General features: G+C 38.8%; 1 long non-coding RNA gene across 1 annotated transcript in view; it reads left to right on the forward strand.

Moving 5' to 3' along the window:
- Positions 1–295: 295 nt before the first annotated feature.
- LOC128647727 (uncharacterized) overlaps positions 296–25,522 on the forward strand; it is a 109,723-nt gene continuing 84,496 nt past the window's right edge. The window contains exons 1-2 of the long non-coding RNA XR_008400390.1: positions 296–394; positions 1,776–1,903. This is a non-coding gene — a long non-coding RNA (uncharacterized LOC128647727). The remainder of the gene's footprint in view (positions 395–1,775; positions 1,904–25,522) is intronic.

The following is a 25,522-nucleotide window of genomic DNA, read 5'->3' on the forward strand; positions in this document are numbered from 1 at the left end:
CACTAAGACATTTTACAACCCTTACAAACATTTTAGCATTTCAGCACAGATGGTGTACAAGGCCCTGATTTTATCTTAGTTCCTATCACCAACAGCCTAAGGACGTCACATTCTACCCCCCTGATCTAATGATGTCTTCTGGTCTCTGAAGAATTTATAAAGTGTGGGCTGGGCTGTGAGAAAGAATGAATGACTATATAAGTTAATTGCCATTGTAGGCTAAGCTAGCTCTCTTCTCACTCACCTCTCCCCTTCCATCTCTCTCTCTCCCCTTTTCCACCTTCCCTTTCCTTCCCTTACATTAGTTAGCAACTTGTTTCTATGTAAATACTTATTTTCTGTATAATAAAAGATATAATTTCATCAAGTAGCGTCCTGATTTCCTAAGCTAAAGGTAATATTAGTGTGGAAATAGTAACTAAAAAGTTAGCAGATTCTACATATATATATAGGTCAGACCTCTGGTTAACTTTTTAAATGTGCTCCAAATGCCCCCCAAAAAATGTGCATTGCCTTTTGAAAGAATAAAAAAAGTAGCATCTTTTAAAAAAAAAAATAATAATAATAATAATGGCATAAGGCAGTTTTTTTGGGCTAAAGTTGGCGGCTGTGGGGTGTTTGAAAGAAAAAAAAAATGCCACTGAAAAGTGCTTTTACATTGCGATCAATGGGAACTGTGTGTTCTCTGTAAATATGTATGCATTTGCTTAAATACATATATATTTATGTGTTAATATGTGTATATTTATAATCCGCTGCCCATACCTGTGCGACTTACCCCCTGCACTAGTTCTCATGCCGTGTCTGAAGACATGAGAACAAGGCCCTCATTGGAGCCTATGAAAGCGCGCTCTTGTGAGTGCAATGCTTCCGTGCAATGCAAATGCAAGGTCACGTTCGCATTGCACCTCACTTGTAATGCCAGCATACATTTGCTGTGGTGGTATTACTATAATGAGCGCAAATATCGCTTTCACAGAAGCGATATTTTGATTCAATTTGTAATCTGGTTGTAAATGTATTCACAGATATAGACATAGATTTATATTTTTATTTGTGAATGCAGATTCTTGGCAATTATATTTACATAGATGAAAACGTATCTGAGCAGAAAGATAAAACAAAGGATGAAGGTATGCAAAATATTAACTATTAACAACTATATCCTACTACCTATGAACTACTTATTATTAACTATTTACAAATCTAACCTAATAACTATTCTCTGTGGGGGATTCAAGGGGGGGGGGGGTGAAGCATCTATCCATAAGTTTCACTTGGGGTGGATGCCAGAAGATTGGTACAGAGCATCACCGATTCTCCGGTATCCACCCCAAGATAAACTTGTGGATTGACGCTTTGCCCCCTTGAGTCCCCCAGGTGGAGACAACAAAGAGAGAGGAGAATTTCGGCTTCTACTGTACTTTGGCAATAATGGAACAGAGTGGTGCTCTATTAATGGAAAAGTAACTTATTTCTAAATGCATGTCACTAATTTGCAAAACAACTATGCATGAGGTTATTTTAAATCCTTTAAAAGAAAGTCAGAACTGCAATGTATAATAAGGATAAATATTATTTGCAATCATAAAATTTATCAATTGAGATAATCCTTCAGATTTATCATTTTGTTTGCTAAATTGTACAAATTAATAGACAAAGACCGACCTTTTGACAAGGCACAAGTGTCTGCTGTGAAAGATCATTTTAAAGCATTTTAAAAGTCTCTAAAATTAATACATATATGACATTGACCCATATTTTAACATTTGCAGATGTTGTGAAATCTGATGCATGTACAGAAACGGAACCACGTTTTACAGATATTGGGGAAACATTGAGAACATGAACCACTTAAGGAAATGTGTGCATATAAATTTCAAAAGAATCCTTAAAAATCCAGGTAGGCAAATTCAGTTACAAGTATTGGACACTGTGCAATTCTCCAGGGCACTGATTAAAAAAGGATGTTTATGGGCAACTTGCAGTAAATTTCTTCCTTTTATTCTTCATTTTAGAAAATGTAAATGATGACGTGTTTATCTAGAATTATGTTGTTTTTTTTTTAAAAAAAAACTTTTTGTCATACTTCAAGCACTTTAGTAAAAAAAATGAATCATGCTTTCTTTGGAGTGACTTCTTTATTCGTCTGGGTGATTCTGGGAGGAAAAAAGAACTATGTCAAGCACCATATTTTAATTTTACAGATGTCTGTCATATGTGTTTTCTCTTGTGCTAGTTGTACATATGAGTCACTGGGTTGTGCAGGGCTAAATTTACATTCTGTCATTATACTAAGTTAACAAAGAACATATACCTTTTAGCTGTCCCAAAAGATGCTTTCCCAAGTTAATCAACATCTGCTTGATACGTCTCATTCAGTAATATGATCCATTGTAGATTATATGATTGATTATATTTCCACAAAATGCTGACCTTAATTGAAAAGTAAGACATGTCCATGTAAAAATTAACGTATGACTAAATATTCCAATACAAAGCACCACATCCCTAAAATACTGGGCGCAATTCCTCTGTCCAAATGTCTGCCTCTGTCATGTCACTAACACAGTAGTAGCATGCATGTGAAGCACTTAAATAAAGTATGCTTACCCTCTAAAGGTCTTTGGTTCCATAAAGTCAACACTCTTTAGGTTTGCCAATGCCAGTGTCCTATGTTTGGAATCTCCCTGTGAAGATCCTGCCACTGTTGCTTCTGACCCTGCCACAAGCCTTCTGTGCTGTCAGCGATTGAGTTGTCTGCCATTCCAGTTTATTGAAAATCTAGGACGTGTAATTTTTTAAAAGCCTGCAAAGCTTAGTTCATCATAATTGAGCCATTACTGAGCTTGTAATACAGGCGGGTGCTAAAACCATGACAACGAGCTTGCGAACGCATGCTTAAACTTTGCGCAGTCTATAGCGCACCACTTATAATCCAGCTCTAGGTGTGAAGCTTTAATTTCTATAAAGTATTTTTTTTAAAGTAAAGGGTGCAACCATGTTGAAACCTAGGTATACATTATCTAATCTCTTCTGCTAAGGACCACCAGGGATAAATAAAGTGTGCAAACAATGGCTGCATGGAATATGCCAATGTTAAAATAATTTTCTTTACCAGGATTTCAAGTCCCTTGAATATTGCTATATTCCACACAACCTCCACAAAATCATGTTTTGCACACTTTAAGGCCTATTTACCAAATGTCTGTCGGACCTGATTCGACAGTGCGGATCAGGTCCGACAGACATCGCTGAATGCAGAGAGCAATAGACTCTCCGTATTCAGCATTGCACCAGCAGCTCTTGTGAGCTGCTGTTGCAACGCCGCCCCCTGCAGATTCGCGGCCGCCAGCAGGGAGGTGTCAATCAACCAGATCGTTCTCGATCAGGTTGAATAGTGGTGATCTCTGTCCGCCTGCTCAGAGCAGGCGGACAGGGTTATGGAGCAGCGGTCTTTAGACTCGCCAGAAACAAGGGTCAACAAGCTCCATACGGAGGCGGAGCTTGATAAATGGGCCTCTTTATCTGCTCCTAATTGTCCTGAAAAGAAGAGATTCGATAAGGGATTACCTTGGTTTCAACATGACAGTGCCCATTGCTTTACAGAAACTCAAGGGAATTGGAAAAACACAATGTTTAGAGTTAAATTACAGGAAAAGGGGACATAATAATTAATAAATGTACTAAACATAGTTAAACATTTTGTTTGCAATCTCAAAGTGTTTAATGGCCCTCTAAAAGCTGTTTAAACTAAAATTGAAATCTATACGAAGTGTATAATTGCTCACTGGCTACAAAATGACATTCCTCACAGCACTGCTGGTGGACTGGGACATTATCATATATGAGCCAGGGTACACAATGACACTGATTCATGATGAGAAAGTAGAGATACATAAAATAAAATAAACAAAACCAATTAATACAAGATGAAGACGGCCCTATTTACACCACTCCAAAACAGTATAGAAACAAACATTTCCCAGAAATTGAAAACCCTGCATTACATTTGAAAACACAATATTTACAATCAAAAAAACCAAACAAACAAAAAAAACTGTCATGTTATTAAAATGAAAGTATAATGTATAATTTACCAATAATAATTAGCATAATGCTAAACCAGGTATTAAAAACTTTATAAAAGGTTAATTGATGGCATGTTATGAGTCTCACTATTCTCACGCCTGTTCCGTTTCCTTTATTTGTAAGCTCTTTGTCTATAATGTCCTTTGTTTATGATCCTGGCAGCATTTGCTGAGGGGTTCTATAGTAAACATCGAAATTTAGAATTTTATAGAAATAAGGATCAAAAGGCTCATCAAGTCTGCCCATATTTCTTTCTGACATGTACGCTTAAATAATTCTAAGGATGGCTTTTCAATCAGATTATGATCAGGACTCATTTCTAGCCAGTCTAAAACAATACATTTTTCCATTATTTTGTACATAGTTTTCTGACAATAGGTAGCATATTTTGCTGTAAAATGCCTCAGTAATGATCTCCTTAACATGATCATAGCCTCTAGTGACAAAGACAGCAAAGCATCCCCACAATATTGCAGATCTCCGCCATAATTAGCTGTAGGTAGAGTATATTTTTCCCTATAAGCTTTATTTCATTGCCTATATTGCCAAAGAGCTCTACTTTGGTTAAATCTGTCCATGGCTGTTTTCTCAAAATGATTGTGGTTTCACTAGGCAGTTTTTAGCATAGCAAACAAAATAAAACGAATAAGCATGCAACTTGTAATCTGACCCATGGTGTTTTTCTACAGTTTGCACCAAACTTTGACAATTTCTCTGATCAATTTTCCTCTTGCCACCACGTCCCTGTAGGTTCTTAAAAATTCCATGAGCAGTAAACTTCTAAATAACAACGTGAAGTGTTTAAATCGCTATGGTAATGTATTTGGAGATGGCCTTGTGCTATTTAGAATTGTTATATTTGTTGACAATAGCTTTTCTGATTCTTTTAGACAGCTCTCTTGTGAAAAAAGAACAGGAAATAAAAGTGTAGAAAGAAGGGGGAGGCGTGGCTACAGGTGATCCAACAAGGATCGCTTCTCAGTCTCCAGTCACAGAGGCAAATAAACTTTGGCAAATTTGCTCAATGAGAGCACATGGTGATCAAAAGGTGCAGGCACATAGAATAGGACCAAGCAATCCCAATATGGATAAAGAAAGAAAAAGGCAGCACCCTTGATATCTGCAAAAAACGGATATTTAATCCAGCATCTTCATAAAGATACACAAACCCACAGATCCTATGACTAAGTGCCGCATGGCACGAAACGCGTAAGGACACGCCCCCTACTTTCCTCCATTGCACTGTGTGTTTGTGTATCTTTATGAACATGCTGGATTAAACATCCGTTTTTTGCAGATATCAAGTGTGCTGCCTTTTTCTTTCTTTAGGAAATAAAAGTGGCATTGTAATAAAGCCATTATTAAAGGGACAGTCAACTCTAAAATGTTTATTGTTTAAAAAGATAGATAATCCCTTTATTACCCATTCCCCAGTTTTGCATAACCAACATGGTTATATTAATATACTTTCTACCTTTGTGATTACCTTGCATTTAAGCCTCTTTTGACACATGACTATTTATTATCTATTGACTTGCATTTTAGCCAATTAGTGCTGTGTTGTGCACAACCCACGGACGTGAGCACAATGTTATCTATATGGCTCACATGAATTAGCAGTCTCCTGTTTTGAAATGCTAATAAAAAAGCATGTGATAATAGGATGGCTGTAGTGGCTTAGAAACAGGCAGGAATTTGGAGGTTTAAATGATATAAAGTAAATTAAAATAATAATGTTGGTTGTGCAAAGCTGGGGGAATAGGTAGTAAAGGTGTTATCTATCTTTTTAAACAATAACAATTTTGGTGTTGACTGTCCCTTTAATTAGTTAATTCAAGCCATGTGGGTGCTGACAACTTAATTCTTCTTTTCAAACTGAATTAAAATTCTTCAAGAGGGTGTCAATAAGCATGTCATTCCGATATTGACATTTTTATCTTTTTCTTGTACTATTCTGTATCAAATGTATGATTATATATAAACCAAAGCTGTTCCACTATATACTTTTTTTATATTTAAAAAAAATGCCTAAAATGCTGACTAGAAGTGTGCCTCTTTTTTTACTATGCTCTCACTTACAAGCTCAGACATGTGTGTCACAGTTTTCTTATTTTTTGTATTATGGGTTGCCATTTGTGCAATTTAGAGGGCTGTTACTACTAATTTTCCACCTGTATATAGGTATAACTTGTCTACCTGAGTGAGCTCATATGTTCTCATGATTCTACTGTTGCTTGTGCTCTGTTTGAATCTTAGCTCCTTTTGTCTCCTGGATGTCTGTCTGAAATCTGACCTGTGTTGTTGAACTTCTGCTTGTCTGACCTGCATTTGCTTACTGCTATTTGGAGTGCTGATAGAATTAACTATTGAACCTGACCACTTGCATGAACTGACTTTGCTATCTGTCTTGCTCTACTGTTTGCTGCTTTATTAGACTAATATTTATATGTATAACCATTGGCCAGGTTGGCAACTCGGTTGGATAATACTTCCCTGTATGCTACAGTATATGCCTTCATAGTACCTGGGATATCACTACTTCACAACACCAATTATATCTACAAGCTGCTGGTTGGTCACATCCTGAAATGTATCCAGATACTCTTGGTTGGTTTATACGATCCTACCTCAGTACATTAGCCCACTTTGGGAATGAGCAGTTTCAACTATAACCTTCAGTGTTTTTATATTTAATGCACTCTTTTTTATTATAAATGCTATAATTAAGTAAAAAAAAACTACATTCAAACACAACACTGAAACAATTAGCCATTGTGTTCTATATATACTTTGCCTAAATATGTGTTGCTTCCATGAAGATCTGTGAAAATTATTGGGAAAATCCAATTCAAAAGTCTGTGTGAATGACTTTTTCCTATAGTTTTTTTTCATGTGTTTAAGAAGAAATTTCTGGAATATAACAAATACAAAGTGGGTTTTCAAAAAATAAGTTAAAAGTCACTCATATATGCATTTCACACAGATCATCTGATGAACTTGAATGGCAGTTCATAATAGCAGTTACCAAGTATTACTTACTGCCATAATAGGATGTGCCTTAAGCCCTAACATAGATGGAGCTTTCTAAGACTGAAAATATTAAGGGAACAATGGGCAATTAATACATCAATGGTGGATTTAACTGCACAAAGTTGATCTTAGATCCTTAAGAAATGACTAAGAAATGACCAACAATCTGCCTTACTTTTTATATTCTGCAGTATAGGATAAAGTTGTGCAACCGTAATACAGAGAAAGGAAATTCATGGATTTGTATGGAATATGGACACAACTTTAGTCAAGAATTCCAAAAATTTACACAAAACAACTTTCTCCTACAAAAAAAACAACATAAAAAATATGAAAGGATTCCTGACCATGCTGATGTCCTAAAGGGGGTAAATAATCATATCATAAAGACATGTCTTAGGTTTTGGCGAGATCTTAATTTTCATCAGCTGGTGGCCCCACACCCCTCTCCAGTGCACTTGACAAAAGCGTTATTGTATTGTCTACCTGATTCCTGACCTAGACGTTGGGGTGCTACCGCCAAACGATTTTCCAGTCACTAATTTCCCTAGAGATTTACATTTTGAATATCTCAGACTGACCTTCTTACTTTTATCCTGGGGGTTTCCCAAATCTGGCACCAGGACCCTCACAAAGTGGAAACGACGATGGACTACAGGCAAACCCACGCAGGGTTCATTTTCCTGCCATTACAAACTTTTACTCAACTCTCCTTCATTCATTAAATCCCTAGCCACGAGGTACTGGGAGAGAGACTTGGAAGTAGTGCATCGGGATGTGATCTGGCAGCGAGGTATTCAGGACACAAAATTTGTAGTTTGTTGTTCTAACCTATACAAACTTTTTATTAAATTATTACTTAGATAGCATTGGGTCCCGACCAGGTTGCATCGCATTTTTCCGCTCTGACAGGCTGATTGCTGGAGAGGTTGTGATCAGAGAGGCACTCATTTGCACATATGGTGGGGTTGTCATAAACTAGACTCAGTTTGGTCTCAGATTGCGGACCTATTGCTACAGTTACAACTAGTACCACACTTAACTACTGATATTGCTCTTTTTCATTTAGGATTGCAGAGATTGCAGAAGCCAGCTAGGGCTTTGTGTGTTTCCATCCTCCTAGCTACAAAATTAGCATTAGCCAGACAGTGGGCAAAATACACTCCTATGACCTTGCCAATGGATGATATTCTCACATATATCCAAAGAATGGGAGAATACTCGCTACGAGTAGAGGGGCGTTTGTACTTTTACTGCTCAATCTGGAGTCAAAGGATTGAACTCCAAAGAAATCGACCACAAAAAGAGTAGGAGATTCCGAGCATCGTAGTAATTAGACACAGGGTAGCTAACCCTCTGTAACCTTACCCCCAACACATCTGCCCACTGTCCCCCCTATCCTTCTGGTAGGCCACCCATCCTTCCCTCCCCCCCTCTCCCCCCCCCCCCCTCTATATGTAACTTGCTCTTCTGGCCCTAACACGGAAAATATTGCTGTGTTTACATATATATTCTTTGCTATATACAGTTTGTTAGTTGCTATACTTTTACTATGCCTAACATATTACCTGAAGATTGTTTAAGATGTAACAGTTTTACTAGTTTTCTTTATGTGACTCTTATTGGTACTAATTGATATTATTTCATGTGTCCTCATTTGAATATTGGAGTGTATGGACCCAACAGCGGTCCTGGTAGTCATTGACGACACAACAAATATTAATGTACTATAAACAAAACGAGGAGCCGAAAAATTGTTGATCTTTAAGAATGTCATGTATCTCATCCTAACTTGGTGCTCACCTGTGTTGTCATTCTTTGAGATACCTCTTATACTTCTGTTTATAATGTTTGTATTGAACTGTTATCGCTACCTCAATAAAAAGAACATTTTAAAATAAAAAATATATAAGGACCTGGCATTATTGCAAGTAGAACACAGATTTTCAAAATGAGAATTCAGTAGAAACTTCCTGCAAAATAGGAAGAGCAAAGTACTAAAGGTTATCCAGGACAAAAGTAAGATCTTGTTAAAGGGACACTAAAGTAAATATTAAACATTCGTCATTTAGATAAATCATGCAGTTTTAAGAGACTTTCCAATTTGCTTTCATTATCAAATTTTGCACAGTCTTTTTATATGCACACTTTCTGAGGCACCAGCTTCTACTGAGCATGTGCACAAGCTCACAGGGTATACTAGTTTGTGATTGACTGATACCTGTCACATGATACGGAGGGGGGCGGCAAATGGTAGAAAAAAAATATATTTGCCAGAATAAAATCTAATGATTATGTGGAATTCAGAGTAAGTGTTATTGCATTGTCTTTTTATTATACACTAATTAATTATGCAATTCTTCTGTATTTAGTGGTCCTTTAAGAAACCATATTTTTTCTTCTGTTTTAATGTCAATCATAACTGTAAAATAAATAATAATCAAAGTCTTTTAACCGCCAAAAAAAATTCATCAGTGGTATGAATCATGAGATAACTCAAAATTAAATAGGTATTTTACAAAAATATCAAGAAAGAAACAAGGAGGGAAAGTGGGCTAGGATTACCCAGTGACAGCCCTAGTCAGAAAGGATGATCTTCCTGGAGTCATTCTGAGTAATCAATGACTCAAGACTAGTCATCAGAAGCCATCCTGAAGTATGCCCACAGGCCAAAATATTAAAATGAGATTATTCTAAGGTCATTCACTGGCTGTTCATGCTTGTAAAGAAATCAATAAGGTAATCTGCTAATAATTCTGAATTCATCACCCAGAAATACTTTACAAACCTGATGATGTCTTATGATGTGCAAATGACTTAAAAAGTAGTTTGATGCTTGGCGGATACGCTGCCCCGTGGATCTCTGTTGATAGCTAAGAAACTCTTAGACAACTCTTCCACACCCCCATTACCACCATTTGCCTCACCTTGGCGCACAGATATACAAAATATATTCTATCACACACATAAGTAATCCTCCTCCCCGAGACTAGTTGAACTAAATAATAAAATCCTGTTCCTCTGGTATCGTACCCCAGAAAGGATCAAACTTATATATCCTAATGCCAATGCCTCTTGCTGGAGACATTGTGGATTGCCAGGCACCATGTCACACATTTATTGGCAATGTAAATTTTGGAAAAACGTAGAGACCTTTTATAAAGAATTACTATTAAATACCTTAAAACTAACACCAACAACTGCCCTCTTCAATTACAAACCAGGGAAACAATGCAAAATAAGGTGGAAATTACTACAAATAGGCCTTAACAGCAAAAGATTATTATTAGCAAGAAAGTGGAGATCCCCCTTACTACCTACGATACAAGAGTGGAAGCTCAACACATCAGAGCTCCTCTCTTTCGAGGAGTTCTCATATTTTAGGACAGGAAATATGGCCTTCTTCCAGGAAGTCATGTTTTATTGGGAATCTGTTATATACTCATCCTCAACACAATAGTGATCCTTTTCCTCCTCCAATCTCACTCCTCCCCCACCCCCCAGCCATGCCCCTCACCTCTCTTCTCCTGCTCCTTCTTGGCGGATGCTCATCAAACAGATGTTCTCTTCTCCCCTTTTTGACTTTGACTTAATCGCTCTTCTTGCAAGCCAGTCTCTCTAATATTGTACCAGCATTGATACTGTTAAGTATTTTATGTTTATTTGTTATTGGTTACACAAGGCTTCTCAGGGACAGGCATTACCAATATAAACAATGCCTCACCAGATCTCAAAATGTACCCTAGTAGGATATCTTTACGGGACTTTTTATTTTGTGTGTTCATACAAGGACTATATATAGAACTACACCAGAGCCATAAAGGAGAAACTGTATACCACTGAGAACCTTGGATTCTTAAGTTATTTCTGGACAATGATTCATATTGTATAACATAACAGAATGTACCTGTTTTTGCATTCTCAAATCTTTTCAATTCTAATATTGTAATTTATACAATTTACCAATAAAGCCTTTTGAAGAAAAAAAAAAAAAAAGTAGTTTGATGATTATCAAATGATTCCAGGATGGTCTCAAATGGAATACTGTTATTTTTATTATTTATATTTTTTTATTATTCAAAGAACAATAATACAATCATATACATTTAAGTATAAATCCACAGAATTCACAGAAACAATAATATACATTTAAGTATAAATCCACAGAATTTACAGAAAAGAAATCACATACTTCTCTTAATAAAACAGTACTGAAAGGTATGACACATTAGTACACCATACTTAATCGCCATTAGTTTTGAACTGGGTAATTAGAGGTGGGGAAATTAGGGATAACTCGCAGCAGGGGATAAGGGGAAAAGAAGGAAAAGGGGGTTTTTCTTCAGAGGTCAGCATTAGGTAGCCAATTGGTACTAAACATAGATGTCCAGTTGACCCAAATCATTTTGAAGAGATCTGATTTTTCAAGACAGTAGAAAACACTTTTTTTCCATGGAGTATATGTATGCCATGATATTGATTATTGTGGGCCAGGTGGGGGGAGTTTATTTCTTCCATGATCTTGCAATGGACAATTTTATATATATGCAAAAATAGCTGTGATGTTTAGGTAGGGGGTGATTTAGCAAGGGGTATCCCCAATCTAGTCAGTATGGTGAACCCAAGGGTTAAAGTTTTGGGCAGTCCCGCCAAATATGGGTCATGTCACCAATATGGTCACAGTTTCTCCAGCAATTAGGGGAGGAGGTAAGAAACAATTGGGCCAATCATGCCGGGACATAGTACCAGTATGTAAGCAGTTTAAAATATGTTTCATATAAAGTGACACAATGAATAGCTTTTTTGGAGGACAGGAGAGTTTGATGCCAAGTTTATGTAGGGACAGATATTTTCAGCTTTTCTTCCCATTTCAGAATGTGTGGAGCTTTATCTGAGGGCAGAGCACCCTCCTTTAGGTAATAATGTATGGACATTAGGCTACATAATTCCCCCCCCCCCCCGCTGCCATTTAGACTCCAATATAGTTAACGGACGTGAAGATGTAGGTTTGAACCCCCAGCTAATGATTAAACTTATTACCCTAGTGTATTCAAATGCCATAAAGAGTGGGACCTACCCTAGTGTATTCAAATGCCATAAATAGTGGGACCTGTTTGGATTCTCTAATTTGATTTAGTGTACGGAAGTGGCCTTGTGGGGAGGTAGACCATAGGTCTGATACTTTCTCTACCCCGAGACGAGGCCATGTTTGAGGGTGTGAGTCAGGTAGGCCTGTAAATAGGCTTAGAGTTGAAGTAATGGGGGAAGGATGTGGGGCTATTAGTTTATAATGCCTATAATATTATAATGCCTAATTTTGTCCCAGGTAGAGAGACATTCTATAATTTGATTATTAATTGATAATTACCTGCGACAGTGGGGTGGAGTCAAAATTAAGTCGCGTAGGTGGATATGGAACGGCAGGGAGGCCTTTTTGATCTCCCTCCACTTGCTTTGAGATTCCTTAGCCCCCCATTGTGCGACATGGGTGAGCATCGCCGCCTCGTAACATCTTGTGATAGATGGGGAGGCCACCCCTTAATGTTGTCTAGGCGGGTATTGTAAAATCTTGTGATGCATGGTGTCTTATCCTGCCATATAGATTTTGTGCATTCACTTGGAAATTGTAATAATAGTGATTTGGGAACTCTAATTGGGAGACAACGGAACAGATATGTCAATTTGCGTATAAAGCTCATTTTGAGAGCTGTGATTCGCCCCAACCAAGATATAGTATCAAAGCTCCACCTCTGCTTATGAGTTCTCAATTCCGAGAGTAAAGGGCCATAGTTATCACTAATAATTTGGTGCAAATCATTAGGTATTTTAATCCCTAAGTGTGTTATGTGATTTTTCTTCATTTTAAAGCCATACTGGGAGTGTAGCCCCTGGAGGAGATCTTCAGAATATCCCCATGTGTAAATTTCAGATTTGCTGTAATTCAATTTATAATAGGAGAGTTTGCCGAGGTTTGCCAGAATGTCTAATAATCTTGGAATTGTCTTTTTCGGTGTGGTGGATAGTATTGTGATATCGTCTGCGAACAATGCAATTTTATGTGTAGTGCCGTGTAATGTTATTACCTCTAGGATTCTGTCCCTTCTAATTTGTGCTGCTAATGGTTCAATGGCTAGGGCAAATAGCAGAGGGGATAGAGGCCACCCCTGACACATTCCATTAGAGATATGGAATAATGGGGAGTGAAAACCCAACCCACGGACAGAGGCTGTGGGTGAAGAATATAATGCTTTTATGGCTAACATTATTTGGTCTGGAAACTTAAAGACTTCTAATACCTTCCACAGATACTCCCCTCTAATTTTATCAAATGCCTTCTCGGCATCCAATGAGATCACTGAGAAGGGTTTATTTAACCTCTTAGATTTGAATACTATCGGCTAGATTTAGAGTTTTGTCGGTAAGGACCCGCGTAGCTAACGCCGGCTTTTTTCTGGCCGCACCATAAAAATAACTCTGGTATTGAGAGTCCACAGAATCGCTGCATTAGGCTCCAAAAAAGGAGCGTAGAGCATTTTTAACGCCACTCCAACTTTCGATACCAGAGTTGCTTACGGACGCGGCCAGCCTCAAAAACGTGCTCGTGCACGATTCCCCCATAGGAAACAATGGGGCTGTTTGAGCTGAAAAAAAACCTAACACCTGCAAAAAAGCCGCGTTCAGCTCCTAACGCAGCCCCATTGTTTGCTATGCGTAAACACTTCCTAAGTCTGCACCTAACACCCTAACATGTACCCCGAGTCTAAACACCCCTAACCTTACACTTATTAACCCCTAATCTGCCGCCCCCGCTATCGCTGACCCCTGCATATTATTTTTAACCCCTAATCTGCCTCCCACAACGTCGCCTCCACCTGCCTACACTTATTAACCCCTAATCTGCAGAGCGGACCGCACCGCTACTATAATAAAGTTATTAACCTCTAATCCGCCTCACTAACCCTATAATAAATAGTATTAACCCCTAATCTGCCCTCCCTAACATCGCTGACACCTAACTTCAAACATTAACCCCTAATCTGCCGACCGGAGCTCACCGCTATTCTAATAAATGTATTAACCCCTAAAGCTAAGTCTAACCCTAACACTAACACCCCCCTAAATTAAATATAATTTTAATCTAACGAAATAAATTAACTCTTATTAAATAAATTATTCCTATTTAAAGCTAAATACTTACCTGTAAAATAAACCCTAAACTCTAAAGTACACTAACACCCATAAACTACCTATGTACCCCTAAACCGAGGTCCCCCCACATCGCCGCCACTCGATTAAATTTTTTTAACCCCTAATCTGCCGACCGCCACCTACGTTATACTTATGTACCCCTAATCTGCTGCCCCTAACACCGCCGACCCCTGTATTATATTTATTAACCCCTAATCTGCCCCACACAACGTCGCCGCCAGCTACCTACAATAATTAACCCCTAATCTGCCGACTGCAAAGCGCCGCCACCTACATTATAGCTATGTACCCCTAATCTGCTGCCCCTAACACCGCCGACCCCTATATTATATTTATTAACCCCTAATCTGCCCCCCTCAACGTCGCCTCCACCTGCCTACACTTATTAACCCCTAATCTGCAGAGCGGACCGCACCGCTACTATAATAAAGTTATTAACCCCTAATCCGCCTCACTAACCCTATAATAAATAGTATACCATAAAGTGTGACCGCACCACCCTTTCTAGTTAGTGTGCTCAGGCCAATTAAGGTTTCAAGTGATTGATGGGGTCTCCCCCTTACGGAGGGGAGGTGACAGACAGAAAATACTATTCCGCAAGGAGGCATTATGGATTAAAAAATTGGATACCATGGTCCCTAGAGGTCTTAATAGAGACATTTCCTGGGGAAATTTTATCTGAGCTTTTCAATAGTTCTTAATTGGCGAATTTCCTTCTCTGAATATGTCCTCTCTAAAAGATGAAAAACTGAAGAGAGGTAGGAAAGGGTATGAAGAATTGCGATGCTTTGGACATGAAAATCCAACAATACACATGGTATAGAGCCATGATAAAGGTTCAAACAAATTATAACTTGTGGACACTTAGATCCAATAACGGTAGTCCTGCGATATCTACGTAGGATGTATGGGATCTAGTTTCCTTTGGATAGAATTAACCATCTATCCGATAAATACGTTGAAGCAGAATCGATGACATAAGGGCAGTTCCTTCTGTAGGACTCATTTGTTATAGAAATTAGAACTGCGAGAAACAACATAGAATAGGGTAGGAAGAGGCTCTTTGAGACCCTTGGGATATGCTTTGTCTGAGCCGATTAATTGATTCTTTGGACAGAGAGATGCAATAATGTACATGGTCCGGATATACACTAACTCTAGTAGTTTCTTTTATATGATTCATTTGTTAGAAATATCATATTTGTGAGAATCAGCATAGAACAGGGTCAGAAAGAGGGCCTCTGAGACATGCGTTGCCTTAACCGACTGCATATAGTCTCCCTAATTTTTTACACAAATAGGATATCCCGTAGCGGGACCCCCGGTATTGAACAAATTACACTCAATATGAAATATTAACTTAGACTGATTAAACACGCTGTGCGCGGAATATTGATGAGAGGGAATGTTTCGTTTAAGGTACGTTGATTGATGGCAGATACAGAGCTATAATTGAAATTTGCCGCGGATGCCTATATATATACATTTATAATTCCCTGAACAGAGAAAGTACAGCGGTTGGATCTCGAAGGTGTCATATATTGACATATTCTCACTGGGGAGTTATGTGGAGCCTATTTAGTACCTGCTCGGCAGCGATCACCAGCTATTCGTGAGTCTTAGATTCATTCATTTTCTATCTCAGCAATGTTTTCACAAACACGAGTGTAGAATGTGTCGTTAGAGTGGGGGTGTGTATGCGAGTAGCCAATGAGATTACTATTGATTCTATTTAAGTCACACCTCCACCCCATTACCTGTAAACTCCTTGAGAAAGGGGCGGAGTCCCGAAACGCGCGTCGGAACGAGGAGACGCCACCTCAGCTACCTGGATATCGTGCTATCTAAGCCACAGAAATTGCGAGGTGAGACTAGATACCCATACGGGGGGCCCATAGAAACCACACTGAAGACAGAGAGTCTCACGGCACTATCGACATATGCACATATACGCTGAAGGAGGTAACACCACTGTTCAAGCATTTGCTTTGTTTACAACACATTCACAACACATTAATGGTCACGAACTGCCACGAGGGTATGAGATACTCGCAGTTTTGGTGAAAAGGAAAATGTGGAGTGTGATATATTCTCTGCTATAAAGGGACAGTGCACAATACCGTGAGTGAAGTGTGAAAAGGGTGTGTGTTTGGGCCGTTAGTACGTTCACAGCTCCCCGCAACATAATGTATGGCCAGTAGCACGTCAGGTTCAAGGGACATCTGAACCAAAAGATTTCAACAATTACAAGATTTGTCACTATAGCCGTTACCAGCATTCACTATGATGGATTACAAATACCATAATATATCATGTCTCCTGTGACCACCTTTATACAGTGGCAAGTAGACAAATTGCTGATGGTTTCAAACAGATACATATTGTTACAGCTGGAGGCTTTATAATGAATGAGACATTCTTGTTTTGGGAGTTGCCACAATTAATACGAGACACTCTTGGTTAATATAATACTACAGAGTTGAAGATTGAGTGGACACTCGCAATGGTTCTTGATCCTTTGAGGTCCTGAGTGGGTGGTGTCGTAATATTCACTCTCTGGGGACGCCCTGGGAGTGACATTGCATTTATTTTTCTGATGATTGTTTTTGCTTTGATGTTTTTCTTTATTTTGCTGAGGGTTAGATACGAATGTGTTTGGTGGATGGGGTATGTGTGGATTTGAGTGAACTTACACCTGATGTTTCCTTGATACTCATGATTGCTTTTTGTGAAAGATCAATTTTGATCATATCTTTTGTTGAAGAATAAAACTTTTTGACTCTAAGACTCAGTGGCTGGGATTTTTGAAATTTTGTACTATAATAAATAGTATTAACCCCTAATCTGCCCTCCCTAACATCGCCGACACCTAACTTCAATTATTAACCCCTAATCTGCCGACCGGAGCTCACCGCTATTCTAATAAATGTATTAACCCCTAAAGCTAAGTCTAACCCTAACACTAACACCCCCCTAAATTAAATATAATTTTAATCTAACAAAATTAATTAACTCTTATTAAATAAATTATTCCTATTTAAAGCTAAATACTTACCTGTAAAATAAACCCTAATATAGCTAATGTAGCTATTTTAGGATTAATATTTATTTTACAGGCAACTTTGTAATTATTTTAACCAGGTACAATAGCTATTAAATAGTTAAGAACTATTTAATAGTTACCTAGTTAAAATAATTACAAAATTACCTGTAAAATAAATCCTAACCTAAGTTACAATTAAACCTAACACTATACTATCATTAAATTAATTAAATAAAATACCTACAGTTACCTACAATTAAACCTAACACTACACTATCAATACATTAATTAAATACAATATCTACAAATAACTACAATGAAATAAACTAACTAAAGTACAAAAAATAAAAAAGAACTAAGTTACAAAAAATAAAAATATTTACAAATATAAGAAAAATATTACAACAATTTTAAACTAATTACACCTACTCTAAGCCCCCTAATAAAATAACAAAGCCCCCCAAAATAAAAAATGCCCTACCCTATTCTAAATTACTAAAGTTAAAAGCTCTTTTACCTTACCAGCCCTGAACAGGGCCCTTTGCGGGGCATGCCCCAAGAAGTTCAGCTCTTTTGCCTGTAAAAAAAAACATACAATACCCCCCCCCCCAACATTACAACCCACCACTCACATACCCCTAATCTAACCCAAACCCCCCTTAAATAAACCTAACACTAAGCCCCTGAAGATCTTCCTACCTTGTCTTCACCATACCAGGTTCACCGATCGGTCCAGAAGAGCTCCTCCGATGTCCTGATCCAAGCTCAAGCGGGGGGCTGAAGATGTCCATGATCCGGTAGAAGTCTTCATCCAAGCGGGGCAGAAGAGGTCTTCCATCCGATTGAAGTCTTCATCCAAGCGGGGCAGAAGAGGTCTTCCATCCGATTGAAGTCTTCATCCAGGCGGCATCTTCTATCGACATCCATCTGGAGCAGAGCGGCAGCATCCTGAAGACCTCCGACGCGGAACATCCATCGTGGCCGACGACTGAACGACGAATGACGGTTCCTTTAAATGACATCATCCAAGATGGCGTCCCTCGAATTCCGATTGGCTGATAGGATTCTATCAGCCAATCGGAATTAAGGTAGGAATATTCTGATTGGCTGATGGAATCAGCCAATCAGAATCAAGTTCAATCCGATTGGCTGATCCGATCAGCCAATCAGATTGAGCTCGCATTCTATTGGCTGATCGGAACAGCCAATAGAATGCAAGCTCAATCTGATTGGCTGATTGGTTCAGCCAATCGGATTGAACTTGATTCTGATTGGCTGATTCCATCAGCCAATCAGAATATTCCTACCTTAATTCCGATTGGCTGATAGAATCCTATCAGCCAATCGTAATTCGAGGGACGCCATCTTGGATGACGTCATTTAAAGGAACCGTCATTTGTTGTTCAGTCGTCGGCCAGGATGGATGTTCCGCGTCGGAGGTCTTCAGGATGCTGCCGCTCCGCTCCAGATGGATGTCGATAGAAGATGCCGCCCGGATGAAGACTTCAATCGGATGGAAGACCTCTTCTGCCCCGCTTGGATGAAGACTTCAATCGGATGGAAGACCTCTTCTGCCCCGCTTGGATGAAGACTTCTACCCGATCATGGACATCTTCAGCCCCCCATTTGGGTTTGGATCAGGACATCGGAGGAGCTCTTCTGGACCGATCGGTGAACCTGGTATGGTGAAGACAAGGTAGGAAGATCTTCAGGGGCTTAGTGTTAGGTTTATTTAAGGGGCGTTTGGGTTAGATTAGGGGTATTTGGGTGGTGGGTTGTAATGTTGGGGGGGTATTGTATGTTTTTTTTTACAGGCAAAAGAGCTGAACTTCTTGGGGCATGCCCCGCAAAGGGCCCTGTTCAGGGCTGGTAAGGTAAAAGAGCTTTTAACTTTAGTAATTTAGAATAGGGTAGGGCATTTTTTATTTTGGGGGGCTTTGTTATTTTATTAGGGGGCTTAGAGTAGGTGTAATTAGTTTAAAATTGTTGTAATATTTTTCTTATGTTTGTAAATATTTTTTTATTTTTTGTAACTTAGTTCTTTTTTATTTTTTGTACTTTAGTTAGTTTATTTCATTGTAGTTATTTGTAGGAATTGTATTTAATTTATTTATTGATAGTGTAGTGTTAGGTTTAATTGTAGGTAATTGTAGGTATTTTATTTAATTAATTTAATGATAGTATAGTGTTAGGTTTAATTGTAACTTAGGTTAGGATTTATTTTACAGGTAATTTTGTAATTATTTTAACTAGGTAACTATTAAATAGTTCTTAACTATTTAATAGCTATTGTACCTGGTTAAAATAATTACAAAGTTGCCTGTAAAATAAATATTAATCCTAAAATAGCTACAATGTAATTATAATTTATATTGTAGCTATATTAGGGTTTATTTTACAGGTAAGTATTTAGCTTTAAATAGGAATAATTTATTTAATAAGAGTTAATTAATTTCGTTAGATTAAAATTATATTTAATTTAGGGGGGTGTTAGTGTTAGGGTTAGACTTAGCTTTAGGGGTTAATACATTTATTAGAATAGCGGTGAGCTCCGGTCGGCAGATTAGGGGTTAATAATTGAAGTTAGGTGTCGGCGATGTTAGGGAGGGCAGATTAGGGGTTAATACTATTTATTATAGGGTTAGTGAGGCGGATTAGGGGTTAATAACTTTATTATAGTAACGGTGCGGTCCGCTCGGCAGATTAGGGGTTAATAAGTGTAGGCAGGTGGAGGCGACGTTGAGGGGGGCAGATTAGGGGTTAATAAATATAATATAGGGGTCGGCGGTGTTAGGGGCAGCAGATTAGGGGTACATAGCTATAATGTAGGTGGCAGCGCTTTGCGGTCGGCAGATTAGGGGTTAATTATTGTAGGTAGCTGGCGGCGACGTTGTGGGGGGCAGATTAGGGGTTAATAAATATAATACAGGGGTCGGCGGTGTTAGGGGCAGCAGATTAGGGGTACATAAGTATAACGTAGGTGGCGGTCGGCAGATTAGGGGTTAAAAAAATTTAATCGAGTGGCGGCGATGTGGGGGGACCTCGGTTTAGGGGTACATAGGTAGTTTATGGGTGTTAGTGTACTTTAGAGTACAGTAGTTAGGAGCTTTATAAACCGGCGTTAGCCCAGAAAGCTCTTAACTACTGACTTTTTTCTGCGGCTGGAGTTTTGTCGTTAGATTTCTAACGCTCACTTCAGACACGACTCTAAATACCGGAGTTAGAAAAATCCCATTGAAAAGATAGGATACGCAAATGACGTAAGGGGATCTGTGGTATGGAAAAGTCGCGGCTGAAAAGTGAGCGTTAGACCCTTTTTTGAGTGACTCCAAATACCGGAGTTAGCCTAAAACCAGCGTTAGGAGCCTCTAACGCTGGTTTTCACGGCTAACGCCAAACTCCAAATCTAGGCCTATGTTAAGCAATCCTAGTGTTGTCTGGGCCTTCTATACCTGGGACAAAGCCCACCTGATCTGAATCAATAATAGTTGGGAGAAGTCTTGAGAGTCAGTGAGCTTGTATTTTAGAGTATATCTTGATGTTGACATTTATTAGCGAGATGGGTCTACAGTTGGTGCATAGAGAAGGATCTTTACCTGGTTTAGGTAAGGTTATAATTGATGCTTCGAGAAACTCCCTTTGAAATGCACCTTCCATACTGGCAAGGTTAGAAAATCTAAATAGAAGGAGTGTTAACTCATGTATGTAGGTTTTGTAAAAAATAGCCAAATAGCCATCTGGGCCTGGGGCTTTGAATGATTTAATTTTTTTAATAACTTGTTTCATCTCCTGAATAATGAAGGGACTAGTTAAGGCCTCTTTTTGATTGTTATTAGGGTCGGTAGCTTTAAAGAATGCAGAAAAGAGCCAATTACCTCCGGGGAAGCTGGGTTGATAGATTCATGTTTTTGAATATTCTATAAGGCAGAGAAAAAAGTCGCCAAATTGTTGTCCAATTTAGAAAGGCAGTCTGAAGGTTTGATTGTCCCATTTTAGTGTATGGATACGTGTGGCCCCTGTGCATTGACGGAATCTATTTGCTAGTAAGGTGTCTGCCTTATTACTCTTAGCATAGAAAGTCTGTTTAGTCTCAAAAGATGAGATTGTGTTCTCAATAGTTCGAGTTAACAGATATGTTGCCTAAGTTTTAATATGTGTTCTTTAAGTTCCAGGGAACTAGTGGTGAAGTGCAGTTTTTCTAGGTCTCTCAACTTACAGTGGGATTGGGAGAGCGAGAGGCCTGACTGCTTCCTTAAGTGGGCTTGCTTTCTAATAAAATAGCCCCTAGTTGCCTCTTTGATTGACCCCCATATTATATAATTCTTTAAAGGATTATCATTAGTGTGTATGAGGAATTTTAATTTTTTTTCTTAATTCTTCTCTGAAGGGGATATCTGACAATATATAATTAGGCAATCGCCATATGGGTTTGGATCTAACAGTGGTTGTGGATCTAAGATCTAGTATAACTTGATCATGGTCTGACCATGGGCAGATAGATATATCTGTCGATTGTACTATATCAAGGGTGTCAGAATGGCAAAATAAGTAGTCTAACCTGGAGTATGTCCCATGAGGATGGGGGAAATGTGTGTAATCCCTATCCAACGAGTGGTAAGATCTCCATATGTCATAATATCCATATTGCATCATAAGGGTTCTGAATTTAAGGCTCAGGGTGTCAGGTGTTAGACCTTTTATCTAGTTTGTTATCCCATACCATATAGAAATCTCCCACTAGAATTACCCTACCCTGTTTAACCTGGTCTACCTGTTGTAGAATCTTTTTCAAATATTTGGGTTGATGTACATTGGGGAGGTAAATAGAGACTAATGTATAGATGACATGGTCTAGATTGCAAATTAAAATTACATATCTGGCTTGGACATCCCTGATGATATGTAATGGTTCATTGGCCAATCGTCCATGGATCATTATTGCCACTCCCCTAGCCTTCTTAGTAAAGGGGGCCACTACCATGACTGGATAGTCTTTGGACAGGGGTTTGGTTGGGCCATCCGGCGAGAAATGTGTTTCCTGTAGGAACACCACATCTGCCCTGTACGATTTAAGGGATCTAACAAGTAAGCTCCATTTTCCTGTAGTATTTAAACCTCTCACATTATGTGTTAAGAATCTAAGGGAAGACATGGGCGGAATTGTATTTTAACCTTACAACAATAGAATTAAAACCTTTTAAAGGAGGAACGGGTAAGTTAGGAATGAGGGGAAGCGAGTTAGAGAATGGGTGAAGGTAATTGGGGGGTAAGAGTTATCGTGGAAGTAGTCCACCTCTGTGGAACCCAAACATGGGCTCTTAGCTTGGAGGGGGGGAGCTATTGCAAGTGGGAGATGAGGCTGAAAATGTCAGCCCCACCCTAGTGCAAACAAATAAGTATCAACCATTAAATTCTAACTGAACTCTAGAATACAACACATAAATAAGAATATATTTACATTATGATCTCTAAGTAAAGAGGTGTTCCCGTTTCAAGTTTAGGCTGCATTTCAAGTTGGCAGGGCTTGAGGCCGTAAAGAGTTATGTAACTGGACAGGTTTCTGGCATTTAGACCTTTGCTCTTTAACAGTCCATTCAGGTGCTTAAGCTCTCAATTTTGGGTGAGGAGCTATGGGTGGAGGTGCCAAAACATTTTGTAGACCCCAGTTCACCAATAGGGTTTTACCTTGGGAGAGTGAGGTCACCACATGGGTTTGATTATCTTTTGTTATGAGAAGTTTTGTGGGGTATCCCCATCTATACTTGATGTTGGCTCTTCTAAGAGAAGCACTTATAGGCATGTAAAACCTTTACTGCTGAAGAGTGTGTGAGGACAGGTCCCGAAGTAGTTGAATGTCTTTGAAATTATTAGAGAGGATTGGTTTTTTTAAAGGCTGCCTGCATTAATCGGTCCTTGAAAGTGAAATTGTGAAAACATACCACAACATCTCTAGGTTTGTCAAAGGATAGTGTTCTTGGTCTTAGAACTCTGTGAGCTCTCTCCATAGTGTGCGAGGAACCCTCCAGGGGGCCCAATAAAGCTGTGAAGAGATTTTTGAGGTAGTCTTGCAAATCAGCAGCCGTAACACTCTCAGGGATGCCTCTGAATCTTATATTGTTCCTCCTTGCTCTGTCCTCCACATCCGCCAGCTTGAACTCCAATTGAGTGACTTGGTCTGCAAGGCTCTCAGAGAATGCAAGGAGGTTTGAGTGATCTGTATAAAATCATCATGTCGTCTTTCTAGGGTATCTACCCTTTCTCCGATTTCTACAATATCCTTTCGGAGTTCTGCAGAGCTACGTTGGATCTCTGCAGTGATGGATTTTGTTGAAATTATTTTTATTTGTTTCCATATCACAGAATAATTAACAGTGTGTACATCCTGAGAGCAATAAGTACAGTGCCTCAGACAATGTGTCATCTTAAAACAACATGGGAACATTTTTTTTACTCAAAAATCCTTAACATTGATCCATGATAAATATCATGAATAATCAATATTATATAACCTAAATAAAAAATAAAAATAAGAATACAAATAAACATTAAATCATGTCTGTGTTGTGGGTTAATTGCGTCTGGGGTCTAAAATGAATACGTCATTTGGCCAAATTATATCTATGTGCACAGAGTTTGTAGAGTTTTTACCATAGTCTTCTATTTGTAGAGTCTACTACCTATCCATCGTTGTCGAGTGCATTATCCAATAAAACCATATTTTGTTAAACTGTTCTGTGTCACCCTGTATCCATGCTACCCTTTCGGATAATGCGTAGATGTCTTTTATTTTGTCTAGTACTTCTTTCCAGGTAGGGGGTCCCTCCTTCCAGTGCCTCGCTACGCACACTCTAGTGATCGTACATAGTATTTTAATGAATTTATTAATGGCAGGGTTCAAACTGAACAATCGTCCATGAAGAAGTGCTTGGTCTATGGTTAGTACTATCTGTTCGTCTAAAACTTTACTGAGGAGATCATTGAGCATTCTCCAAATATTTTTGATGGGTTCGCAGTCCCACCACATATGTCTATAAGATCCTTGTATCCCACAACCTCTATAGCATAATTTGGACTTATTTACTGAATAGTGTGATGTTTTTAGGGGTGTAAGATACCATCGAAATATTGTTTTTATAGAATTTTCCCTATGATCCGCACTAATGAGCCCCTTACAGGATTCAAAATATAATTGATCCCATTCATCTTTTGAAAGCTGATCTACCCCATCTTCTTCCCATTTTATCACTATGGACGATTTCTCGGTGTAATGTGTGTCCTGAATTGCTATATAAAGTTTAGAGATGAGCTGCTTTTCCCTAGTCGGGTTTGAGCATATCCTTTCCATAACTGTAGGTGGATGTTTCACACGGGAGATATCATACTTATTAAGGGCCGAAGAGATTTGGAGATATAGGAACCAGTGTAGTTTGTGTGGGGCTATTAGCTCCTGTAGATGATTGAATGAAATTATTTGTGAGTGGATGAGAAAGTCTGCCACCCTGTAGAGACCTTTATTGGCCCATTTATCTATTGTGTTGTGAGTTTCCTTGGGAAGCAGGAGTCTGATCGGTTTGACCCATGTGCCCAGAGGCAGCATCGTTGGATGCTTAGTTAATTGTTCCCAGTGTGAAAGTGTGTCTACTGTTGAGGGTAAGCTACGGCTATCTTGGTGTACATCTTTCTTGGAGTTCCACAGAAGGTCATCCGTGTAATCCAATTCTATACTATCAGTTTCTATTCTTGTCCAGAGAATCTCTCTTAGTGGTTTCTGGAGGAGCAAAGCTTGTGCTGTCCTAGCTGCTAAATAGTAATCTTGTAAATGTGGTATTCCTACTCCACCTAGGCATCTGTGCCTGGTTAATGTATGAGATGCTATCCTAGCATTACCATCTCCTCTTAAGAATGAGATTAGTTCTGATTGTAGTTTCTGGAGCTCCAAGGAAGGGACCTTGATCGGCAGTGCTCTGAAGAGATACAAGATCCTCGGGAGCACATTCATTTTTATGGACGAAAGGCGCCCGTACCACGAGAAGGTCCCCTTCCTCCAGGATCTAAGATCTCGTCTAATAGATTGAAATAATGGGGTATAATTTAGCTTGTACAAACCATCGTGAGTGTCTGAGATTTTTGTCCCTAAGTAGGTGAGCG

Source organism: Bombina bombina, chromosome 2 (assembly GCF_027579735.1).
Source record: "Bombina bombina isolate aBomBom1 chromosome 2, aBomBom1.pri, whole genome shotgun sequence".
NCBI classification, from domain to species: Eukaryota; Metazoa; Chordata; class Amphibia; order Anura; family Bombinatoridae; genus Bombina; species Bombina bombina.